The 22,228-nt window shown below is 43.0% G+C and overlaps 1 protein-coding gene across 12 annotated transcripts in view; it reads left to right on the plus strand.

The window, feature by feature from the left end:
• Window positions 1-22,228, plus strand: part of ATXN1 (ataxin 1) — a 223,412-nt gene that overhangs the window by 65,128 nt on the left and 136,056 nt on the right. For 2 of the 12 annotated variants that reach the window (XM_064443622.1, XM_064443626.1), the window contains one exon: window positions 11,396-11,527. The exons of the other annotated variants lie outside the window; for them this stretch is intronic. The gene's annotated coding sequence lies outside the window, so the exon portion shown is untranslated. The remainder of the gene's footprint in view (window positions 1-11,395; window positions 11,528-22,228) is intronic. 12 annotated transcript variants of the gene reach the window in all.

The following is a 22,228-nucleotide window of genomic DNA, read 5'->3' on the forward strand; positions in this document are numbered from 1 at the left end:
AATGGGGTGCCTCTATTGTGAATCAGTAAGAAAGTGCACATGCTGCCAGGCACATAATACAGTTCATTTGTTTCTGTAAGTGTGTGTGAGCCTTTGTAAAGGCGAGGTGGTGGGGACAGAGAATGGAGACCTTTGCTGTGGAAGCGAGGAGGGTGCAGTGGCACAGGCCAGGACACCATTGCAGTGGGATGTGGCTGTACCTGTGCTGCTGCCGACATGCCCGTTCTGCTCAGCTCTGGTGGGCATTACCTGGGACTCACATCGCTTAGCATGTCACGTGAAAGTGGATGAAATTTATGCAGCCATTGACTATGCTGGCTGTAAACCACATAAGGCAAAATGTTTGAAAGCTGTAGATTTTCCAACACTTTCCTTAAACCACGTGCACTGGCTTTCAAAAGAGTGATGTAAATACGAACCATGCCAGTGCTATGCTTCCTCACTGTGAGGCTATTTATTATAAAGGACGTATGGTGTAAGTCATTTTAGTATGGAGAAGATAAGAACTTGAACCAAAGCCTTGGATCCAAGCCCACCAGCAGCTTTGCAAAAGGCAGGATCCATATCTGAAGTCAGTGGTTCACACAGTTGCTAGTAGAGAGTGGTTTTAACTTGCTTCATAAAATGGGAGTAGCCAGAAGGTTTAAATAGACGCTTTTAAACAAGTTCTTGCCTTTTTCTCACCCACTGTTCTCCTCTGACTTAGAAGGTTACTCTGAAAGCACACCAGCCGTTTTTTCCAAGCCACTGTGGCTGGGACACACCAACACAGGGAATGGAGAGGGGCCTTTGCAGTGTGATTACTGTTATACAGCCATATGCTTTTTATCCAGAGAAGTTTTTCTTCTGAGAAGTTAGACCTCCCTTCTGGATGAAGGTCTTTGGAGTCACAGCATAGGCTTTGGAGGTAGGACCTTGAAGTTTCACAAGACACCAAGAAACAGTTGATGAGCCTGGCATGGTGCAAACCAGGCCACAGTGGCTGGACTCCCCACCTCTAAAAGCCCTCTCTCATGATACTATACCTGAATTACAGGTGTGAAAAATTACAGCATTGTAGACAAGAAATTCATAAAGCCTAAACTTTTCTTTCCTTGCTAGATACGAGACTCTGTTCTTACTCTCCCCCTTCTCCTTTGTTCTCGGACACAACATTTTTAGGGCTTTTCAGTCTCTACCTATGCATTTACTAGAGAGGCACCTGGTTATGTGTTACTTTACACACCTGTACATACATCAGAGTCTCAAATCCAGCACCCAGAGACTTTATATGGATTTGCAGCACTCCTTGCGGGGGTTTGAATCCATAAGCCAATGAATGACCTATGAGGATACAAAAATGCAGTATTTCTATCTACTGTGTATATTAATGCAGTTTATTGCATATATATACTATGGTTCCCTTTGTGTTTGGCAGGCGAAAGCTGGTATGGGAAAGACGGTAAGTGCTGGTGAACTGGGAAGTATTTAGTATGGCAGTTAATTTGCTCCCTCCTAAAAACATCTTTCTGGGTGGCAGTACAAAAAACAGTTTTCATAGTGATTCGAACATCTCTAAAAGACACTGCCCAAACAGCTGATGTTTTGTATTTCAATCTTAGTTTCAGACTTGTCATTGTGGGGAGATGCCAGATACCTGAGGCGGCATTGGTAGCTGAGGCAAAGCTCAGGCTTTGCAGTTTTGTCTGGAGAAGCTGTACTGTTTGCAGCCTGTATAGGAAGCATGGGTTAGAAATAAGTATCTTTCATTCAGTCTCCTGCTCTGCTAACCTCGCTGTTCAGGGTTCTGCATTTCTTTTCCTCTGGTTGCTAGTTCTGCAAGTGCATAAAGTTTGTAGAAAACATGTGGCTCCTTAGCTGGTGTTTTTTCATGATCCATGTAGAAACCAAATGTGATAGGTGTTATCTCTACAAATGATGAGCTAGAACTACTGATTTGTGTGCTGTGTGTGACAGCGAGCAGGCAGACTTAATTGTAACTTTTTGTGTTTTTCTGTTTGCCCTGGTGGGACTATGCTCTGTGCTGGCGGTCCGTGGATAGAGCGGTTGGGAAGAGCATTGCCAATAAACTTGTGTGCACGTTGTCTCCTGTTTTGCTCATATGTAGTGGAGCGACTATTTGGGGAGGCGAATGATGGCGTTTGTAACAGCAGCATATACCAATTGATGCTTGGGAGCCTCTTGCTAGCCCACTGTTAAAACATATTGGCAGAGTGTTAGAGGGGGCTGGGTGACACGGGGATTAGTGCAGAGGAGCTGGAATGGGGAAGATTTTATTGAATCCAAGATACTGTGAAAATGCAAATTTGGCTGAAAGCATGTTACGGCAAAAGCCCAAATGCAGAGCGGGCAGTGCGCTTCCCCTCTGCTAGAGGGCTTGGCAGCTGGAGCCCATATGGGAGCCCTTTGCTGCTGAGCAGCGGTCCTTTGTGCCCTGACAGGGGGGAGCCGTGGGTGCGAGGAGAAGCCGTCCCGAGGGCTCATGGACCCCGTGGCCCACCCACCCTCTGCATCAGGGAGTCCTCCAGCAGCTGGCCACCCTCTCCTCCTCTGGCTCTCTGTGGCATGGTTGCTGTGGGCAGGGTGCTGCAGCTGCTTTGTTTGGAATGATAATATTTTACGCTGTTACTGTGGAATACTGCAGTATTTTTTTGTAATTACGGGCTGCGTGCCAGTAATGTACAATAACATTTTGCTCTTACTGCGCTGTTGCTACTGTAGGCATTCGTTCCAATTTGGGCTGCATTTGCAGTACATGGTATTTTTTTTTTCTAGACTCCGCTCTTTATCTATTGTGGATATTTTTGGATTATTCATTTCTACCCACGTCTGTCCATACAAATCTATCTCAGAAAGTACTTCAGAGAGTGGCAGTCTCTGTTGAACAAGCAATTGTTGTGGCTTTCACAGAATTGCGTTCTTGTGAAAGTATGAGGCAAGAATGAGATGAAAATGAAGATGAAAATTGCTTTGTAAGTTTAAAAACGGCTATGGTTTTAAAAATGTTTGAGTCAGATAAGAGGCTAAACCTTTCTTTGACTGATGGTAAGCGTATTTAGTGCTAAAGTCCTCGTCTCTACCAAGCTGTAGGTGGCTGAAACCTCTGGGATGGCAGAATCTGGGAGGCATTTACCATTGTCAGAGCCTGTAACGCTTCTCTGCAGTTTTGGTTTTAGCTATTAATTTTTTAAAATTTTATTTCCAGAGGAAAGTAATCGTAACTTGGAAGGTGGTCAGTAGTGTTCATGCCAATGATTGTTTATTAACGTTGTCATGGTCTGGAGATGAAATTTTTGTGAAAGGGAAATTAAAGTCCTAGACATCAGTTCACAGCTAGTCGGCCTGCACACAGTTTGTTTCTGGAAGGTAGAGGCTGAGTCCAAAAGGAGACGAATTAATTTGTTTTCTGGTAAATACAGAATAAAATACAATGTGTGTACAAAAAGGATTGCACTTTCCTCGCGTGTAATTTTAGTGTCCTTTTACTGTGCTGACTCACCAAACTACTTCAGTTTCAGTCTGCATTTGGTTTAAATTACCTCAGAGGCCTGTATTTGTACGCTGCTCTGTAAAGTACTTCTTGTCTGCAATCCAGATTTTTTTTCTTTGTTTTTTTGGGTTTTGTTTTGTTTTGCTTTGTTCAGCATTTCAACTGGCTTGTCTTTTTTCATTTTCCAGGTCTCTGTTTTACTAACATTTGAAACCAATCACTCTGTGTGCCTGCTTGGGCCCTGCAATAGGCAAAAGCCATGTTGCAGCAGCAGATAGACCAAGGAGTGAATCACTCTTTCTGCGTTTCCATTAGATTACCTAAGCCACTATGCATAAATATTGCTTTACGTACAATACAGCAGCATGATTATCTCACTGCATTGATGGAACAGTGCTGGAAGTGAATATGATTCTTCTTCTATTGCATCTTTAATGAGCTACAATTAAAAGCAGTCTGTTGGCATGCCAGAATGGATACGTTAATCTCAGAACTTTATTGAAGCCATTTTGGCCATTAGACATAGTTGGCATCATGTTGTTCTGAAAACCTTAAGAATTAAGCAGCAGAAAGTCTGCTATACTAGGTGAAAGTTAACTGGCTAGTAAAATCTGTTGACTAAAAAGATTCAGGTCTGTACTGAGTGCAAAAGCCTGCTTTTAATCTGTCTTTGAGGGTGAATTTTTTACTATATAGTAAAAGCAACCACTCTGCAAAGCAGCAGGTTTCTACACAGCTCCAAATAGGTCCCAGGTCTCTTGACACCTGTGGCAGCAAGTCTGAGTCACAGATGGCACAAAGCTGTGAAGCCTAATACTCTCAGTATTCAAAAGCACACCTACGTAGGAGTTTAATTTCAAGTGCCTCTTTTAGTTCAGTGTCGTGTTCCCCCTCCCCCCCCCGCAACTAACAAAATTTAAGAGTCATTCTTAGAATTTTGCGGAGAAAAATTTTCCTCAGCATTTGCGGCTTTGTGAAGGATTGACATCACTTAGACATCAGAAAATAGCGCTGTCAATTTTAGCTTGACGGCATTCCATTCTCTCCTCCAAAAACCTGATGAATAACAATAAATGAGTCAAAGATTTCTTGGAAATTTTTTTTTTCTCCCCCTTCCCTGCCTTGTGCAATTCCATTGCCATTTTTAGCATGGAGGGCAGTTCTCCAAAGAACGCCTGTGTGCTTGAACTGTGATTTCTTGAAAATTCAGAAAAAAATCGAGTTGTGTCAGACGACAGAAATCGTTGTATGTTTCTATGCATTTTGTTAATGTTACATGAGCTTTATTGAAGAATCCACAGTAAAAGGCAGGAGGCGTTTGATAGAGAGGTGTTGCATCTCTGCTTCAGCAGCATGGAGATGGCCCTATCATGCTGCTTAGTTATTCTGTGATGAATTTTTGCGTAATTATTTTCTGTGTTCTATCAGTGGTGCTCAGGGAAGTTGCCTGACAAAACACATTATCAGTGGGTTTGGGAGACTTGGACCAGGTTGAAGCACTTGTTGAACCACAGCATCCTTCTGTCTTTGCCTCAGTTTTCTGTGTGTTAAAACAAGGATTAAGTCTCTAAGGTATTTTAGCAGGATGTTGAGAGTAGAAATACTAAGGACAGAAAATCGTGCTGGTACTACTGTTGCCTAACTGATGTGGTATGTTTAAGATAAGCAGTGTTGTCAGCTGTTCTTGGCAAAATCACTGGGGTTATGATGAGTGAAATTTTTAACTCTGAGTATTGGGGTTTTTTTAACTGCAGTAGTGGCCTGTATCAGGCATATTCTGACATGTCAGGACGAATGCATGAAGTATGAAGCTGTACAAAGCTGCTGAAATGAAATGTGAAGGGGAAACAGGTTAAAGTGATTGCAAAGGGAGGATCCGTACATTTTTCTTCTGCAATAGATAGCTTTTTTTTTTGCCAAATTTAAAGAAAATACAAGATAAAAAATGCAAGTGTCCCCTTAAGAGCTGCTGTGTCAAATTTGAAGAACGATTTGAATTCAGTCATTAAAGTGTGAAATGGAGGGATTTTAGTTCTGCTTTAAATTATGCATCTCAAATTAACCTTAGCAGCAGAGTCTCTGCTGACGCCCCCGTAATGACACATTATTGGTACTAATGGCTTCTTTGTGACTTGAGATACAAACAGACATCCTAGACAGAAACATTTCGGCTTTGAACTAAATAAGACACACGGCATGCATTTCCACCATGGGTTTCTAGTCACAAAGCCCTGCTCTCCTGGTTTCTGGTGCTCATGAGGTCTTCGTTCCAGCTTCCATGCACAGCTCCTTGTCCTGGCAGGCGAAGGCAGCTGAGTGAAAACCTGCTTCGCAAGCCTGGAGGAGCAGGAGAGTAATAAATTCGGAGTAAGCCTGGAGCCCGGCCAGAAATGGAACATTGTTGGGAACCAGGACAAAGACTGTGGGCAGTGGAGGGGAGGAGGAACTTCCAGCAGATGATAATCTCAGGAGGAAAAGGACCCAAAATTGCGAGGGAAACGGAGAAGAGATGCCAGGACTTAAGGAGGAAATTGCTAAATAAGGGAGGGGTGAGAGTAATAAATAATATAAGTAGTTGTGGTTTGTTAACCCTGTATGTGCCCTGCTGACGTGAAAAGAGGCTGTATTTTTGGAGCTCTGTGCAATTAAGTTTTCCTTCTGAAGCTCACCGTCATTGTTTGAATGAGAATTTCACTCATGGGTTTTGCAGCTTTCTATGTACTACTGGTGTCTCTCCTGGCATGAGAGTCAGAGTTACTGCCCGCGCGTAGCTACTGGGCGGGCAGCCTGAATGTGGCTGTGAATGAGTGAGAATGGCATAGCCTGGGGAGCTGCATACAGAAGATGCATGGAGTTTTACGTGTTGATGAAAAAGGAGGAGTGACTTGGCAAGGCAGGCCCAGAATTTAGACCCTGGCTTCTCTTCCCAAAGATATTCACTAGCTCATTGTTTTATCCTCATTTTCTCGGTGGGATGTCAAGAGGTGGGATATTGGCTCCCTCCCCTTTCAAGCTGCAGCTCTGGGAGTTTGCTTGTTAGTTACAGTAGGAGTGGTGGAGAGGGGCTCCTGCCCCGTGGTTGTGTTGTGTGGTCTGTTAAAGGCTGTGTGAGATTGCGTGACTTTCTGTATGGGTCTGCTCTCAGCAGAGAGTAAGTAATCTTGCAGTATTCTGAATCCAAAGCAGGACAGCATTTGAGTATGTAGAATCAAATAGAAAAACGTATTCAGATACCTCCTTTGTATTCCTCAGAGGGACCCAAGACTGTTGTTTTTTTTTTAAAGTAGATACACTATATGTCACATTTACCAATGCATTAGAGATATTTGTATGAATAATTAAAACACTATTTAGGATTGCCACAGTAATAGAACAGAAGATGTTTTGTCATTTTTCTTTTCTGCTCCTTTTTGTTGATTGATGAATTCATTGATTTCTTCCATTAATTTAGAGTAGGTATCCTAAACATTATTGCAAATTAGCAAGGCTCTGCTTTATGTTAATAAGCTGTTGAGAGTGCTAATGGAATGAAAGGAAGTCAGAATTCAATACTAAAGGTCTGAAAAATTGAGGCCTAGAATGCATATCTAGGTTTGTAAAATAAGACGCTTTGTCCTAATTGTTAATTCAAAAATATTAATTTGATATTAATTATAAATAGCCTAATAGCACATCAGAAAAAATGGAAAATAAAGGCAACAAGCTACCTCAGATTCTCCACTGTGTTTGTAGTTAACCTTAAGCTGGTTGGAGTCAGTGGGAATATGTTGTGTGAATTGGAGGGCAGGACTTCACCATTAACGAGACAGCAGTCCTTCTGAAACCATGAATGGAAAAATTAATAAACTTCTGAAGCTGAGGTCTGAAAAACACAGACAGGTGTGATTCAAGAGGCCTGAAGCAGGAATTGTATTAATTTGGCACGCATAGGCACACAAAATCTTTTCATATTTCTTAGCTCAAATTTCCTCTATGTTTTTGATTTTTCCTTATTATTTACATTTAACTCATTAACCTGTTTCCTCATATTTTTTCCTACGTTCAGAAATACCTGTTTTATGAATATGCTATGATATATGTTAAGTATGAACACTTAAAAATTGTTAGGTCAGTGTTGTTGGGATCCTTTTTTAGGGCTGTGTTTCTCTGTTTTCCGGCTACAATGGACAATTAGTCGTAACACTTAAATTAGTAGAATATTTTTTGTTTGGTACTATTGTTTTAGCCATGCTTGGAATATGCTTTTTCATATGGATTTTTGGGCCCAGTTTTGGTTGCAATAACATGATGACTGGTACTGAATGATACTTAATCCATCCAGTTGTGTTATCTTCTATGTGTTTGTGACATGTCATGTCTGATGGTGTGCAACGACCTTCTCCTCCTTGTGCATCTTGCTGTGTGCTCTGAGTTTATTTGTCATTGTACACATTATTAACAGCACGGGAATTGTAATCGATGACAAAAAGAACATAAAGTACAGTGGGTGCTCAGGATGCATTTATTCTTTGTCTTTTATTGTTTGGTTTGGATGTGGTGTGAGTTGGGTGTGTTTTGTGGTTTGTTGGTTGGGGTTTTTTTGTTGGTTTTTTTTTTTTGTTTAGCTGAGTGTTTTTTCTTTCCCGTTGATGAACAATGGGAGGGGAGCAGTGCTGTCAATCAAGGCCTCTGCTCATTCCCACGAGCCTTGTGCTAATAACAATAGATACTCACTTCTTACCTAGCATTTTTCCAAGGCTTTGCAAGCAGGAGCTCATCCCTTGTAGTGTGATGCCCAAACTTTACTGGGGATAGAGAGTTAGTCTGGCTGTACATGCGGCCACTTAGTATTCTATCTTTTAGCCCTGATTCTAGGGAATGGATGCTGCTCCGGGCTTGATTTGAGGTGCCTTGCTCTGTTGCCGTAATACAAAGTGAACTATAAAAGTGGTCTGCTGTGCAGGGGGTTGTAGAATAGCTGTCTCAATATGGAAAGTGATGTATGGAATTGTTCCACTTACTGTTGTTAAATGCAACACCTACAATAACTGTAAATGAAGGATATTAGAGGGGAAAGAAATCACATTATTTCAGTTGGTTTACTTTGTGCATACTTGACAGCCCTCTGTGTATAGTCAGTTTCATAATTTCCTGGGATAGTCAGATTTCTCTTTATTTGTGTGGCTCTTTCTCTCAGCAATAGGGGAAAGAAAATACATTAAGGATCAGAAAATGTGGCTGTAAAGCCAGAAAAAATTGTCAGTAACCTCAAGAAGAGATCTAAGTATATGGAACTGCTTTTGACTCATCTTCCAAAAGCAACTCAATTCCGGAATAACGGTGCCCTTTTGGGCTACATTTCAAGACAGTATGATTGTACTCAGACAGGAATTACAAGGATCGATAGCAAGCCCAACACATCCTTTCTTTTCATGACAGGTTTGCTGATTGCCACCAGAGCAATAGCAGTGCACTGGTCAGCATAAAGACCAGAAGCAGTAATCATGGATTTTTGTCTCCATCACAGCATGCATTTAGGGTTATGCTGTTTGTTGTGCTGTGTTTGCATCCATAGGCCATGGGGAGGGAGAGTTCCCTGTTCACCTTCCCCTCTCTTACACTTCCACCTTGAGTTGGGGATGGGCAGTTTAGTGTCTTTCCAGGGCCAGAGGAGGGCAGGGAGAGCGTGCCTAGCCAAAAAGATAAGAGCATAGGTCATTTTGAGATACCAGTGTTTTACATGGTGTAGTCTTTTTCTGCATATCCTGCTTAGGAACTAGTAGGGAGCAAGATTTAACCTGTGTGCGTACCAGGAGCCCTTCTGCCTCAGGGCTGTGGTGGAGCTGTGTGCAGGGTTTCTTTTCACTGAGGGAAGGCCCCGTGCTTTTGCTGTGTTTTGGCAGCTTGGCATAGCAACGAGTCAGTAACCTGTGTGTGTGGTGGTGGGGTTCTTGTTTGTTTGTTTGTTTTTTGGTTTGGTTTTTTTTCATCTGCCTTCCTTGGTTAACTGAAGCTCTGTGACTTTAGGCCCTCTGTGACTCCATAGGCCCTTGTTTTACAAGCTCATTAAGGTGGCTCGGATGGCAACGGGCAGCAGTCCTGCCCCTCCCTGTGGGTACTCATTAGATGGCTTCCTTGTGCTGACATGAGCATTGTGTAGCTGAGCTCTGAGCCAGGTCTGGGAAAGGAGCCAAGTAAAAAATAATCCCACCCACCCCACCACCCCTCAAAAAAAAAAAAAATAGTAGTATGTTTTCAGGATCTCTTCCTGGATCTAGCTAACCATCGTTCTCACTTTGGCCTGGAAAGCATGAGGGTTTGTACAGGCACGGGGGCAGGTGGGGATGAGCAGGCAGGGTGAGCTGGTCAGGGATGCTGGTGGCAGGGATGCTGCCTGCTCACGTGGCGTCCGGCTGAGAAAACGGGGCTCTTGTGAGCGTGCTGCCTGTCTTTCCTCAAGCCTGTCAGCCCAGCTGCACTTCCAGTAACTTCCAAAGCTGTGGCAGTTTATGGCTAAACCTGAAAGGCAGTGTTTGAGAGTGTTGACTGCTTGAGCTCAGTGATACATGGTGGCCGGTAGACGGACTAAATCAACTCTCCCCAGCGATAAAACATTAGCAGGGGCTCAGCTGCTGACCTCCTTAGGCCTCCTCTTGAGGCACAGTCCCTCTGTCCCAGTTTGGGTTGAGTCGTGTCCATTTTGCAAAGGGTCTACTGTTGAACAGTTGAGAGGAGAGGAGTGCAAAGAGCTCTCTGGGGTGACTCTTCGTTTCAAGGGACAGGAACAATCCATTTCCTTAGTCCTGACTGTCAGGGGGGTCTCCACTTCCAGTTGTGGTGTAGTTTTTTGTTTGTTTTCTGTGTTGGTGTTTTTAATTCCCTTTAGGAATCAAAATTTCTGGAAGCTAGGAAAGCTGGGAGGTGAGACTTCCTTCAGTTTTTGTTTGGTTGGCCAGCTATTTAACCCTGAAGTCAAACAAGTCTTTCTAGCCCCACCTCTACATAGCTTATCTTGATCACTTGGTGGCATCTTTGTGCTCTGCTGGGTCCAGCTTCCATCCCCACCGGGCTGTGCTCCTCTTTGGCCGGTGTGCCCGGGTTTCACCTGCCTGGCCCGTCCTGCTGCAGGGGCAGCCCTGCTCTGCACCACCGCCGAGGAGCTAATATGAAGACACACATTGTGGTTTCCTGCTGTTTTGCTTTGTAACCAGTCCACTGGTAAATATAGCTTGTGTGTGGTTATAAATTCATTCTCTCATTATGGGCGGTTGTTGTGCAATAATTACGTAGAAATTACAACTGAGGATTGTTGTGGATGGGGGGTGTGTGTATTTTGTTTGTTTATTTTTTCATTTGACATGCTCTTCAGTGGGAAGGGTAGGCTTTGGTATCTCTCTTAACTAAGAACAGTGCGTGGCTACATGGGCACTGCAAGGCAAATTGGGACCTGTGCTATTTTTTTTTATTCCTGCTTTACTCTGTGGGCAGACATGCTGTCCCTCCTTGCAGGTTTGGTACTGTACATGCGTTTGTTCTGAAATAAACCCCTCCTGTCTCTTCAGCAGTGTCAACAGTGCACTTCTGAAGCTGTAGTACCTCTGGCTGCTTCCAGTCCTGCTCTCTGGGCAGGGTCTTCCAAGACCCTGGCTGAGGCCGTGGGCTTGCAGTCTCTGCCCCCAGCAGAAGTGCTCAGGTCCTGCTCCCTGGAGGTCTGTCTTTCAGATGGGGTCCCTCTTGCAGTCCCTCCCTCTGTTTGGATGTGGAATGAAAATAAGTGTGAGTTTTTGTTGGGTTTCTTCCTCCCTTTTCCTTTATTTAAAATTCCAGTCAAGCAGATCCAGAGCAACACTGCTTGTCCCTGCTGCGTTCTCATTTTCCTCCCATCCCTCCTTTAATTTTGCATTATCCCCTGCGCTATGTTTGCAGGCCATATGTGTCCTTTGAACTCTGAAGAAGCTGTGCCAAAAGGAAGCCTTCCTCTCCTCCCATCATGGAGCAGCTCTTAGATAATTGCGATTAGTATACAATGCGGAGCAAACCCAGAAGTGAAGTTTGTAGGTGAGTGTCTCCAAATTTCCCAAGGGCTTCAGAAACACTTGCACTTGGTCATTGCTTTTGCTCTTTAAACCTGCAGCAGTTCCTCAAGTCCGAAACGGCCGCTCCTGCTTGGGGAGGTGTTCATAACCCAAATTTGCTTACCGCGCCTCGGGAGGCGGCTGGAGTGGCTGGCAGGGTTCCATGGCTCTGGCAGGGCCCCTGCGTGGAGGAAGGTGGAGCTGCCCGTCATTGTGTTATGGCACTCAGCAGAAGCAAGACAGGGGAATAAGCGGCTTCACGAGCACGCCGTAGTAGGATGAGCCCTTTAGCTGTGTTCCTGGGGAGAGGCAGGCAGGTTGCCTGCTACAGGCTGACAAGAGTGGGAAGGGTGAATCTCATCCCGTTAAACAAAATGTGGGGGAAATAGTTCACATCATTCATCAGCTGCAGAGAGGAGGGGGTGCTGCTGGGCCAGCATGTCTCCACGGCTGCCATGCAGGGGGCTGGCATCAGCTGCCTGCTCAGCTGGAGGGATCGCTGTTGTCTTGGGCTTCAGTTTTCAAGGGGTATGCCCTCCACAGAGAAGGGTGACAGGTGCCTTTTGGGTCCCTTCCTCTTCAGCCTCTGAGAAGTGTCTTGTGCATTAAACCAGGTTTCTGACCTCGTTTCTCAAAGGAGTTTTAAATGGGGAGAAATAGGAGTATTAATTAGCACGTGATTAAGTACTTGTAGTCAAGTATGATAATTTTCTTGAAAGGGTAATGTATTAGATGAATAAAAATACTCTCCATTAAAAAATGAATACAAAGTCATTTTAAACCGCACAGATTATTGTACATTTTTGAAAAATTAATGTGATTAAAGCAAAATATATTAAAAAAATTAAAAAGACCCTGTTAGGCTGTTTAACTTGTTGATCTCTAATTAATTATTCTCAAATCTAGTGCTTCAGGATTCCAACCTTACCTGCAGGGACAGGAAATAATTTTCCCCCCACTTCATTTTTTGGCTTGTAATTACTAGGTTTGAGTTGTGGGTGTGGTGGTTTTCTTTTTTTTTTTTAATTTTTTTCTTTTCTGATGCCTTTCTTGGAGATTGTTCACAATGAAAGGTGACTCTAGACAGGGTAGAGTGGTAATCAGAAATGATACGTAGATTTCTTTGGTGGGTTTGAGTAGTGTGACCTACTCGTGCTGATTTCTAAATTTGGAGCTGAGAAGAAATATTTTCAAGAATATTTCCTCCTGACCCTCTTGTCTGTGACATGGTATAGGTCATGTCTGCTAGGATCATATAGGCTTCCTTCACATACTTCATATGACTTCACACAAGTTAAATTAACTTTTTCCACACATAGTTTGCCCCTTAGATTAGGTTTAGATTAGGCATTTCCTTAACTCTGCTGAGCTGCTTCACAACCAACTACTTAATGAGAATTGCCCTGTATGTTGTGGAAGATAATAAAGTAAATGGCTGGAGCTGGAGACGTAACCCAGATGCTGCAGTCACAGATGAAGTTCAAATATTTAATTAGGGAGGGTATAACCAACGATAAGAAATCTCAGTGTAAAATGGAGCAGGTACTGGGTTTACAGCAGCCTATTTAAAAAACTTTGGGGTTTGTGGCAGTAGGAATGAAGGCACTTACCAGTCTCATCACAAATCTTACAAGTGTTCTGTCCCTTCTTGCTTGGCACGTTCCCGTGGTAAGGATACCTACAGGGCAGGTATCTGGTACTTGAGTCCTCTCAAACACTTGTTCCTCATAACAGGTCTGCGGTACGGATTCAGAGAATGCTAGCAGTCTGTTCTCAAGGTTTACTAGTTTACTATTTTTTATGATTTAGGTACCTGAGATCCTTTATCTGTTGTATCTAAAGGTGCTTTTCTCAGCAGAGCCATTACAGACACTGTACCCCAATCAGCCATCTCGTTCAGGCAGTGTATATGCAAGAAAGACATTTTGCTTGTCTTTGGGACACTCGTAGAGCCTGCAATGGCTGGATAATCGCTTATTGAAGGTTTTGAGGCATCTGTCCTTCTGTTTGAGAAGATGGTGGTGGCCAGGGATTCTTGGTGGTGTGTGAAAATAGCTACAGTAGATAGCTCCAGAGTTCAAGGAGCCTGTAATCTGTGTGGAGCGCTGCTCCTGGACATTTATGTGAGATCCATTGTTATTATACAAAGTGCCTCCCAAGATGAATGGTCTGTGCTGCCATAATGTTCCAATGTATGATTAATAGTCTTTTCTGGTCTTAAATGAGACCAAATCTATCTGTTGACTTACCTTGAAAATCCTCTTAGTGCAAATGATCTCATTTTCGAAACCACCTTCTAAGGTTACAACTCTAATGTAAGCACCCAACTGGCTGTGGTTGTGCCTGCACCACAGCTGCTGTAATGACACCCCCAGGTGTAGCCGTGTGGATGTGCCTGTGCAAAATCCATCTTGCACAGCTCCCAGCGTGCCAGTTACCTTCCCTGTTGTTTGTGTGTGTTTTCCCCACCTCTCGCTGAGGACGCAATCAGGCTATTTTATATTTTTGTTTTAAAATTGTGACACAGCATCCATAAATCCGTAAAAATTGCAAGGGCATGACAAAGAGTAGGTCTGACCGATGGTGCTGTTAACTTTTTCTTAGCGTTTCCCTGGAATTCTAGCTGACATTGTGCCTTAGTACAAATACGTTACTTGCAAGGAGCTCTGTTCAAGCTAGCAAATTATTGTGGCAACGTGTGAGACTAACTGTACCAGACAATAAAGAGTGGTACAGCATTTATGATGATAAAATAATTTCAGGTCATGTCTTTTTTTCTTTGTGTAGTTTTTCTTTTATTGCTGGTGCTAAAATGGCTCTTACAGCGCAAGTGAGAAAACCAGACTGAACCTCCTGGTTTTTTTTTGTTGGGCTCCCAGCTGGAAACCCCTCCCTCAATTTTTCCATTGATAAAAGTGTCACAAAGGGAATCTAGAGCAGAGGAATAGGCGGAAATAGAACAATATGCAGTCTTGGACCTGAACCACAAAAAGAGTTAACTAATGTAGATACAGTACTACAGTACTGGACGAGCTGCTGCTCCTTTCATGACTAGGTTCATTTAACTGTGGTCATAGCATTTGTGGCTGCCCTCAAAGCCATGTAACAAATCAGCTATTTATTGTCTTTTTACTGGGGAGGCTCTTTAAAAGGATATTGCAGAGCATTTTCCTCTTTCCCTTTCTACAGACTGCTTTATCTGACCTTCAAGAATTCAGAGTCGCAACAGGGGCCAAAAAACCTCACATACAAAAATGCTTTTATTGTTAATTTATAAAATACATCTTTCACTAATAAAATAAAGGTGTGACATTTATAGAGCTCTGATAAGGAACACAGCAGTAGAAATTGGCCCAGATCTCTTACTGTTCAAATTAAGGGCAGCTGATTTCAGTGAGAGGAGTAGGAGGCTTGTTAGACGTGCGGGTTAACACATGCACTCAGGTGTTCCCATGATGCTCTAAAAACTTCCAGGAATATTTTGCAAATATTGAGAAGTAACTTTGTAGAGGACTTGTTTCAGTTAAGTTACTGAGGCTACTTAGTGCTCTTTCAGAGTGTTTGGAGGGGGAAGATTACTTGGGTTTATTTCCATTATGTGGTATGTTTGTGTTTTTCTATGCCTTCCTTAGCATTGTATCACTAAAACAGCTTCTCTGTTGCTGCTGTGTTTGACCTGTATGTCAGGGTAGAAGAGCTGACTGATGTTTGCTGCAATGTCTGTGTGGTCACCTCCCCATTGTGCAGCATAGGTGTGTGTCTACATGTGATGGTGTTGAGGAAGGGGCTTGGAAGCACCTGTGGATCACAAGTGGTGCATCTCTTGTTGTGCTGGGTGCTGCAGGGAACGCGATGGTCTGTGATCCAGAAAGCTCGATCTTGAGTCAGGCAGCAATCTGGTTCTGCAGCTGCAGTGGGAACAGCGGGTGCTCAGCACCCCAGACCAGTGCGCAGCACCCTACTTGTGGCAGACCTTTTAGATCTCTTGAGCCTTACTGTGAAGCACTGTGGTTGTCTTTGTGATGTACCTTCCCACCCAAAAGAGTAAGTGCTGCTCTTCTCTTTCCTCCCTGTTCTCCTCCTCTCTTTTTCCCTTCTTTCTGTTTTCCTGTTTTTCTTAAACTTGCCAAAATGCCACAGAGCCACACCCCAAAGTCTGTTTCTTTGTTCTGACACTTTATTGTGATGGGGTAAGAAGAATGCACACAGCTATTGAAGTATGGGATGATAATATAGCAGGAATCTGTTATGTAAAGAGCAAGTAAGTGTGATATGGTTGGCCTATCCATATGTTATTGCAAGGGTATAAAGAAAAATATGCAAAATAGTAAGAGATCAAGAAGGAAGACTGGAAGTAGTGTTTGGATTTAATGGACGTTTCCCATTTCTTCATCTGACCCTATAAATCAGAGCTGTTGTATTTCATGCTGGTTTTTCTCATTAAATTTTTATTGGGTCATCCTTCCTTTAAGCAAAAAGAGGAAATGCAAAAGGCAAAAATACTTACAGCTGAAAAACAATGAGTAAGAATAAATCATGGCGTGCTACCTTAATAATGCTACTAAAAAGTTGCTTTCCAGTGAAACAGACTGAAACCTAGAAGGAGTAACTGATTGCATTAAATGATATCATTTGCCTAGCTTTTTGACTCTACAGGAGTTTTTCTTCTTGTCAGTATAGGGAGATAAGAGTTGGTAAAATAGGGTTTCTTATTGCTGCCATCTTGCCCAACATGCTATTTCCATGCAGAGGGATGGACTCTTCATGCCTGTACCTTATTTGTCATAATGGAAAACCATGAGAGGCAAAATGTGCCCTTGCCCAAGATATGTGTTCTGTGTATGAGTAAATACAATACAAGCCATTTTTTTTGATCGCTATTTGGTATAATATGCAGGAACCGCATGCAAATACTATATACAGCAGAGGAAAATGCTGATAGCCAATTCTTACTAGATACTAAATGGGATACTAGTTGGTGAATGATTAAAAATAAAGCTACCCTGTCCTTAAGAGACTCAGATTTGGAAAAGGCATGTTATCTGTAATAGTGGGCAGACCATCCACTGAATCAGAGTGTTTTGTTTTAAGAAAGGGCTGCCAGAATCGAAGGGAGAGGAAGCAGTATTGCTTTTTAATGCTCTCAGTGCCAAAGCAGCACAGTAAGATAACAGACAAGAAGGGTAGTAACATTCTGAAGGTGTTTTTTTTCCTCCTGTTACATAATTTCTGACAAATGTCTGATTTTTTTAATTGCAGTTTAGTAGAGTGTTACGCTTTGGACAATTGGAACACTAACAGGATGGAAGAAGTATAAGCAGTAGCTACAATTATAGCTGCAGTTACTAAGAGAAATCCATGTTACGTTATCTGAATGCAGCATTCACTGTCTGCCTGAAAGGCAGCATATCTTAAAGAGGCAGGGGAGGAAAGTTGTCCTCTTTTTCTATTTTATTGTCCACTTGCATTTTTTTGAGAAAGCTTGTGTGCGTGATTCATCCAAGAGGTCGAATCCAGTCTTTTCCTTGTCCCCAAAGCAGTTTAGAGAGTTTAAAAAAGAGAGTAAGTATGCATTTTAAAAAGTGTGTGTGTGTATATATATATCTCTCTAAAAAATTTAAAGTATCAGTATGGAGAGGAAAATGGAACTGTTAAGTTTGTATTCTTCATTGCACACTAAAACTTATGGGCCATGCACAAATTATTCAAAGGGTAATTCTCTTACATTTGTCATCAGGTTTCTTAGTATTGTAAGCCATTATTTGCTTCCTTTCAGTGATGTGTCAACAGACAGATTTCTTTGTAGATGTGATGGAATTTTATTCATTAGATTACAACACACGAACAGTTGTGCCTTTAAAGTACTGGCATTTAAGCTGTTTATAAGGAATGTGTTTATGTTTTGGATAGCGATCACTTGGTGCTGGTGTTAGCCAAATTAGGGCTGAAGTAATGGAAATCTTGACTTTTCACTCACTTCATGAGTCCTGGCAATTTAGCATGTATGGTGGCAACCTCGCTCATTGCAGTTTCCAAATGTAAACAGATGGTGCGCTCAGGAACACTAGGACATAAGAAGATAATAATGGTTTTGTCTCCTGTATCTTATAAATGGAGGGGACAGCTGTATGGCTGGTATAAATTGGTGTATTCCCATCAAGTAAAGTTATGCCAACAAAGGCGGAATGGGAATCTGTACTCCTGGCCACTATATTTAAAGAAAATGCTGGAAACTGCTTGTGTAGTTGTCTCTGTTTATTTGTTTCTTCCGTTCTTTTATACTGTCTCTGTGGCAAAAGCTGTTCTCTAGTCACACTTCCCCCCCCCCCCAGGTGACCAACCACGCTTTTCCAGCAGGTCTCACCTTCTTCCCCTTCTCTAAACTCCTGTTATTTCCACTTTTTCCCATTTTCCAATTTTGAATAAGAAAGTAACTTCTCCCATCTCTGTTTCCAGTTTCTGCAGCAGGATAGGAAGTCTTTACTCCTCTTCTTTCCTTCCCCTCTGTACCCATCTCTCTGGATTCACACATCCTGAGGAACTGCTTGAACTCAAGCTTAAGTTATGTCTTCACCCACATGACAAAAAAGCCCAGCAAAATGGCATGGCTCCGTAAGTTCAAGTGTGTTACATTTCTATAGTGCAGAGTGTGGGGAAAAAGTTGGTGCAGGCTGTGCAAGGGTTTGATCTGTGACTGAATAGATGCTTTGCAAATCCTGCTGTGCAGGCTCGCAGTGTATTTCTCTCTGGACTTCCCAGTGGGTAACATTGCACCAAATTGGATGAGCCATGCCCATTCAAAATGCCAAATTTGTGTTGATTAATTTCCAGTGAGGATGTAATGTGATAGTAAAATTGTTCTGTAAAGGGTCGTACGCTGTTTTACTGTCAGTTTGTGAGGCCCAGACAGAAGGAAATGATAAAAAACACTCGATGCTCATTATTTATTAATTGAGTTCTGGCAGAACCTTTCTACATTCTGACTTCTTGTTTGTTTTTTGTTTACAAACAAAAAAAAGAAAGCACAGTTCACAAAAAAATGAAAAGGGAAATTTGTTAACAAAGATTTCTGACAAGGAAGAAATGGCATTTGGGGGTGTTTGGAGGTGCCTTGGAGTACAGGGAGGGCAACTTGGCATTGCAGTGTCACCCTCTCTGAGTGTTGCTCCTGAAAGAGAATACTTCAGAACAGAGCAGGCCATAAGTCTTCAATACAGGTATGCTGGGTTACCAGAAAATATTTACCCTGCTAAGTTCTATGTTGGGGATATTTTAAGTGCTGTACTTCGCTGCGTCTGTGGTTTTACTTTCTTAAAAAAAAAAAAGAAATCAAACTAACAAGAAGCAACTAGTGTTTCTTTGCTTTTCTCTATCTCCTCCTTGTTTCTGTACATATTCAGGTAAAGAACAGTATGTTGAAATAGTTGTACCTTTCTTTACTAACAGTGGTTTCTTGACTTCAAAAGCTCCAAAGCTGCTTAGAGCTCAGTCTTTTGTTCTGCAGCGAACCCCGTGAGGACAGACCCTTTCATAGATGCTGTGGCCTGTATGGATCTGTGTTGAGGCTTGGGACGTGAAGTTTACACTGATTAAAGGTCTGCAGGCTTTAGCTGCTGATATTTTTTTTTCCTCCCCCCAGGGATTTAAAATGAACCAAATATAGGTGATTTTTCACAGGAATAGCTAAAAACACATCTCTGATCAGCATAACCATTTTGCCAAATTTTCAGACTTGCTTCAAATCCTGAAGCCATTTTTATATCTCAATAAATTAGTAACAACAGCAGCAGCAGAATTAAGTTTAACGCAGTCAAAGCTGCATATTTATGTGCCCACTCTCTTTCTCCAAAATGGCCGAAATATTTTTGCTGGAACTTTCCCACAAGAGGCAGATGCTAGCATGGAAGATGTTAATTAAAATATTTGCCAGAGTTGTAAAAAGCTAAAGACAAGGCTTTTTGAGGGAGTGGGTTGAATAGGCTTAAGTGTCACGGTTGCTATGAGAATTACCTTCTTTGGGCTGCTGGTCTAAAGGTGTTGTCTTCAGGTGGAAGCAGCTGCAGTGCTATATCCCCTGTCCTCAAGATACTAATTTCTCTGCCTTTTGCTTTCCTCTGCTGCTGTTCTGTGGAGTGGTATTAAAAATTGGTCCAGGAGATCGTTCTTTTCAGGTCACTTAGATCCGCGTTGTCTCAGCTCTCCTTTCCTTGTCTGCTTATTTGACTTCACAAATGTTTCTTTCCTCCCAATGGATTAGAGGTGGAACTTAAAAAGGCAAAATATGTGGCGAGACCCATTGGACTTTGTCATGTTCTGGCCCTGTCCTCATCAGCTGAGCGCCAGGGGTTCTTCAGCATCTTTCTTCTACAAAAAACAAGAAGCCACTGGCGGCTGCTGAAGCTCCTGCTGCTTTGCTCTGCTTTAACCCCATCAGTGCTTTTTGGACAATTGTGGAAGTAGCGACACCCAACAGGGGTCCGTTTGCAGTTCCTCTTGCCTGGCTAAATGGTTGCGGTGGCTTTTCTTAGACTATGTCAAAAACAGTGAGCCTTCCAGGTTGTGAGTCAAGGTCCTGTCCCTCATTGTCTCCAGGCCACCCCCTACTTCTGGGCAAAACTGGTGCACTTGGCTCTCACTGCCGGGTTTCCATGGGGAGGGAGCTCCAGCATGGGGATGGTGAAGGAATGGCAGTATGTCCCAGCCAGGCCTCTTGGTTGGAACAACCAGTACCTGGGAGGTGCTGTGGGGTGCACCCATGTCTGCACACCACCTTGTTGATTTTGGCAGCGTAACCAGTCAGGATACAGAAAATGTTTTCTCATCTGGTCTCCTGAAGAAAAAAAATCAGGGCTTCAGTTTCTGGCTCTGACTTACAGCGTGTCTAGGAAGTCAGTCAGGGCAGGACTATTGAAAGCACTTTCAGACATGCAAGATACCAGCTTTCCCTGGCTGTGAGCAGGCTTCTGGAAGCACTGCTGAAAATCCCCCTTGCCGTTCCTCTGTGCTCAGTCTTCTCCAGTTGAAGCTGGGAATAATATTTGCATACCTCACTGGTTGTTCAGGCTAAATTAATATTTGTAGAGCACATTGTGTTCCCCATATTGAAAGGACTACATGAAAGCTGCTGTTTCTGGGCAGTTATGTCCTATTCTTGAGTGTTCTAAATGTGCTTAACCAGGACAGACTAGACTCGTTGCATTTGCTTAGAAAAACCCTGTCAGTCCCTCGGTATATGTGTGAATGCATTTTTTTACATAGGTGTCTTGTTTATAGTAAAGCGGAACCCCCCCTTCCTGAGAGAGTCCTGTTTCAAAGGTTGGTTTTTGTGTTCATTTGCCATTTGTTATTCTGGTTGCCATTGCATTGCATACTGGGGGGGGAGTATATGTGTTTTTTTCAGGGTCTTTCCCTGCTTATAGAAACCTTCCAGTGCATGCATAAATGCTCCAGCAATGCTTTTCTTAAGCTGAGAACATAAATAGAGTAGATAATTGTCTGGTAAAGCTGATTGGTATTCCTTAAATCTTGATCTCATCCCTTGCTTATTCACACATCATCTGCACTGAAGATATTTCTGCTGTCTTCTGAACTCTGTTTCACACAGTCCAGCGAGATGTTAAAAAATAATAATTTTATAAATCTTTGCAAAACCAAATTAGAGCGTTAAATGAAATCTGGGGAAAAAACCAAAATAATTAATTCAAGCTATTAAACATTCTTCTGCTCATAGATTGCCAAAATTCTCCTAAAGTGCGTGAAAGAGGGTGATTTCTCCAAAGGTCCTGCTCTTAGAGCATCTGCTGGAGATGACAGCATCAGGAAAAACAGAACCAGCCGTGGCATCAGTGCTGTCGCATGGTTAGTGTCGTGGCCCACAAGAGCAGAGCAGCACGGTCTCCTGCAGGAAAACCTGGGCTTGTAGCTCTTAACGGCGGAGATTCTGCTTGTTGTGTCACGCTGCCATAAATCCTGAGCGGCTCCATTGAAATGGAGGGAATTACTCCAGATTCATGCCAGTTTTGATTAAAAGAGGCTTTCTGCTGAATGGACCCAGGCAGCCACTCACCAGGTGGAAGGGAAAGGAGTGACTCAGCGTTCGGCAGTTGTTGCTGATGGCTGGCTTTTGCCAAGCGTGGAGTCACAGATTTCCTTCTCTTTTTTTTTTTTTTTTTTTTTCTTCCTCCTCTCCTTTTTTCCCTGGGTGAGTGGCTGCTTTGTGCACCCTGTAGAAAAGAGAAGTTAATTTCTGATGGAAGAAGGGATGCAGGGGGACACGGACCAGCCTGAGTCCTTGTTGTGGGCAAGGAGCTTGTGGAGGGGCAGACCACCCTTGCTAGGAGCGACTGACCTTTCATTTCAGGGTGCCCAGTATTGACTGCTTCTTCTTACCCGCCTCAGGAGATGAACGTTTGTAACAGGGAGCTAGCTGCATAGCAGGCCTCGTGTTTCTGTCTCCGTAGTAATAACCTGGCTAATGCCAGTGACAGCAGCTCCTCCCATGAGTGTGCACAGGGAGCAAAGCGTGCAGCAGAGCAGAGTGAGGTGCAGCTGGGTGCTGCCTGAGCAGCCTCTTGCTTTTCCCATTTGCAACTGCTCTGCTCTGCTCTGCCTCCCCAGCAAGCTCACCATCTCTGATCCAGCAGGAGTGGCTGTTATCTGCACCTAGAAAAAGGCAAAGGAAGGG

This window comes from Phalacrocorax carbo, chromosome 2, assembly GCF_963921805.1.
Source record: "Phalacrocorax carbo chromosome 2, bPhaCar2.1, whole genome shotgun sequence".
Lineage (NCBI taxonomy): Eukaryota > Metazoa > Chordata > Aves > Suliformes > Phalacrocoracidae > Phalacrocorax > Phalacrocorax carbo.